Below are 3853 nucleotides of genomic sequence, written 5' to 3' on the forward strand. Positions count from 1 at the left end.
GCATGGATAAAAGAACCAGACAGCCCTGTTCCCCTACCTCCTTAGGCTTTTATTGTAGCAACAGCTTGAACTAAAATTAACTATTAGATACTATCAGCAGGGTAAGTATCCTTGAGAAAACATATGCACCTGTAGTGTCCTTTAAGAAAGGTAATCTGAAGTCTAAACAAAGATTCCAGTAAAACACCCGGGGGCTCAGACTTGTTTGCAAAAACCTTTAGCAAGGTCCCCTGGAGGCCTCCAACCTTTTGGAGATTCCTCCTTACAGACTTTCCAAGCAAGTCCTGTGCTTCTCCACAGTTACCAACAAAGGAGCTCCCATAAAGCTGACACCTGACTTCTCATCAGAAACTCTATAGGCCAGAAGGGAATGGCATGAAGTACTCAAGGTACTGGAAAGCAAGGATCTGAGACCAAGATTACTATATCCAGCAAGGCTGTCATTCAAAATAGATGGTCAAATAAAGAGCTTCCTGGACAAAAAAAGGCCAAAGGAGTACTTCACCACCAAGCCAGCATTGCAAGAAATGCTAAAGGGATTCGTATAATGAGAAGAAGAAATAGAGAAAAATAGGCATACGGAATTAAAATGGCAATAAGTAACTACCAATCAATAATAACCCTAAATGTAAATGGACTAAATGCTCCAATCAAGAGGTGTAGGATAGCTGAATGGATACAAAAACATGACCCAACTATATGCTGTCTACAAGTGATCTACCTCAAAACAAAAGACACACACTGGATAAGAGTGAAGGGATGGAAAAAAATTTTCCACGCAAGTGGAAAAGAAAAACAACTGGAGTAGCAATATTCATATTTGACAACATAGACTTTAAAATGAAGGCCATCACAAGGACAACAAAGGTCACTATATAATACCAAAGGCAAACATATACACACGCAATATGGGAGCACCTAAATGTATACAAAAAGTTCTAGAGAGCGCCGAAACCGGTTTGGCTCAGTGGATAGAGCGTCGGCCTGCGGACTGAAAGGTCCCAGGTTCGATTCCAGTCAAGGGCATGTACCTGGGTTGCGGGCACATGCCCAGTAGGGGGTGTGCAGGAGGCGGCTGATCGATGTTTCTCTCTCATCGATATTTCTAACTCTCTATCTCTCTCCCTTCTCTGTAAAAAATCAATAAAATATATTTTAAAAAACAAACAAACTTCTAGAGGACTTTAAGGGAGAGATCAACAACAATACAGTCATGGAAGGGGACTTCTACACCCCGCTGACTTCCCTAAACAGATCTTCCAGACAAAAACTTAAGGAAACAGAGACTCTAAAGGAACACTGGATCAGATGGATTTAACTGACATTTATAGAACATTTCACCCCAACACAGCAGAATATATGTTCTTCTCAAGTGCACATGGACCATTCACAAAGATAGACCACATGTTAGGACACAAAACAAGTCTCTATAAGTTCAAGAAGATTGAAATCATGTCAAGCATCTTCTAAGATCACACACACAGACACACACTTATTTAACCCTAAAACTTAAAGAACTAGAGAGAGAACAAGAAAAGCCCAGAGTAAGTAGAAGGAAGGAAATAAAGATTGGAGCAGAAATAAATAACATAGACTAAAAATAATAATAATAATGCAAAAAAATCAGTGAAACCAAGAGCAGGTTCTTTGAAAGGATAAACAAAATTGATAAACCATTAGCCAGACTCATCAAGAAACAAAGAGAGCGGGCCCACATAAATAAAATCAGAAATGAAAGTGGAAGAGTAACAACTGACACCACAGAAATACAAAGGATTATAAGGAAATACCATGAACAACTATATGCCAACAAGCTGGACAATGTGGTTGAAATAGACAAATTCCTAGAAAAATACAATCTCCCAAAACTGAATTAGGAAGAATCAGAAAACCTGAATTGGCCAATAACAACTGGTGAAAATAGAAGCAGAAATAAAAAAACTCAACATACAAAAACCCAGGTCCGGACGGCTTCACAGGGGAGTTTTACCAAACACTTAAGGAAGAACTAACACCTACACTCCTCAAACTATTTCAGAAAATCCAAGAAGAAGGAACACTTCCAAACTCTTTTCATGAGGCCAGTATTATCCTTATTCCAAAACCAGATAAAGATACTACCAAAAATAAAAAAAGACAGGCCCCTATCCCTGATGAAAATACCTAGATGCTAATATGCTCAACAAAATATTAGCAAATTGCATCCAGTAATATATTAAAAAGATCATACACCATGATCAAGTGCGATTTATTCCAGGGATGCAAGTCTGGTACAATATTTGCAAATCAATAACCATGATATATCACATAAACAAACTGAAAAACAAAAATCACATGGTCATATCAATAGATGCAGAAAAAGCATTCAACAAAATCCAACACCCATTTTTGATTTAAAAAATCACACACAAAAACTCAGCAAAGTGAGAATAGAGGGGGCATATCTCAACATGATAAAGGCCATATATGACAAACCCACAGCCAACATCATACTCAATCGGCAAAAACTAAAACCATTTCCCCTAAGAACAGGAACAAGGCAGGGATGCCCACTTTCACCACTTCTGTTGAACATAGTACTGGAAGGGCTAGCCATAGCAATCAGACAAAAAGAAGAAATAAAAGGCATCCAAATTGGAAAAGAAGTAAAACTGTCAGTATCCGCAGATGACATGATATTGTACATAAAAAACACACCACCAAAGACTCCATCAGAAAACTACTAGACTTAATAAATGAATTTGGCAATGTAGCAAGATACAAAGTTAACACTCAGAAATCTATGGTTCTTTTATACACCAATAATGAACTTACAGAAAGAAAAACTAAAAAAAAAATCCCATTTACCATTGCAACAAAAAATTAAGATACCTAGAAATAAATTTAGGAGGTAAAATACTTGTATTCGGAAAACTATAGGACATTGAAAAAAGAGATAGAGCAGTGGTTCTCAACCTGTGGGTCACGACCCCTTTGGCAGTCAAACGACCCTTTCACAGGGGTCGTCTAAGACCATCCTGCATATCAGGTATTTACATGACGATTCATAACAGTCGCAACATTACAGTGATGAAGTAGCAACAAAAATAACTTTATGGTTGGGTCACCACATGAGGAACTGTATTTAAAGGGCCAGAAGGTTGAGAACCACTGCTCTAAGAGATCATGGTTTCTACCTCGCTCTTTCAGAAATGGAAAGACCATGTGGCAAAGAATTGAGGGAGCCTCTGGCCATCAGCCAGAAGGACCTGAAGTCCTCCGTCCAATATCCTGTAAGAAACTGGAGCCTGCCATAAACCACATGAGTGAGCTTTGACGTATACCTTTTCCCATCCCAGTCCAGCCTTCAGATGAGATAACAGCCCCAGCTGAGGCCTTGTCTGCAACTTGGTGAGAGACCCTGAGCCAGAGGACCCAGGTAGGCCATGACCAGATTCCTGACTCACAGGAACCCATAAAATCAATATTTGTTGTTTTACGCTGTTAAGTTTTGTGATTGTTATGCACCAATAGCTAACTAACGTATTAGGTTCCCATGTTCTAGTCACTTCTCATTCCTCCCCCTTCCCGTGGAAAAGCTCATCCATATTAGTGGATTTAGATGTTACTTATTAGATTAGGGCAACTGTGGCTTTAAGACCAGTGGGTAGGCAAGTGCCAAGTTTAGAATAGCATCCAAGTTCCTACCATAATCTGCAGAATATCAGTTCCTTACCATCTGGCTCCTGCCCACCTTTCCTCCCCCATATCCAAACACTGTGTCCTTAGATCATTAAGGATCAGCCATGCTGGTGCTCAGACGCACCAAGTTTATTTAATCTCATGGGCTTTGTGCTTGCTTCCCACCCCCCCG

This window comes from Myotis davidii, unplaced genomic scaffold (assembly GCF_000327345.1).
Source record: "Myotis davidii unplaced genomic scaffold, ASM32734v1 scaffold1121, whole genome shotgun sequence".
Classification (NCBI taxonomy): Eukaryota; Metazoa; Chordata; class Mammalia; order Chiroptera; family Vespertilionidae; genus Myotis; species Myotis davidii.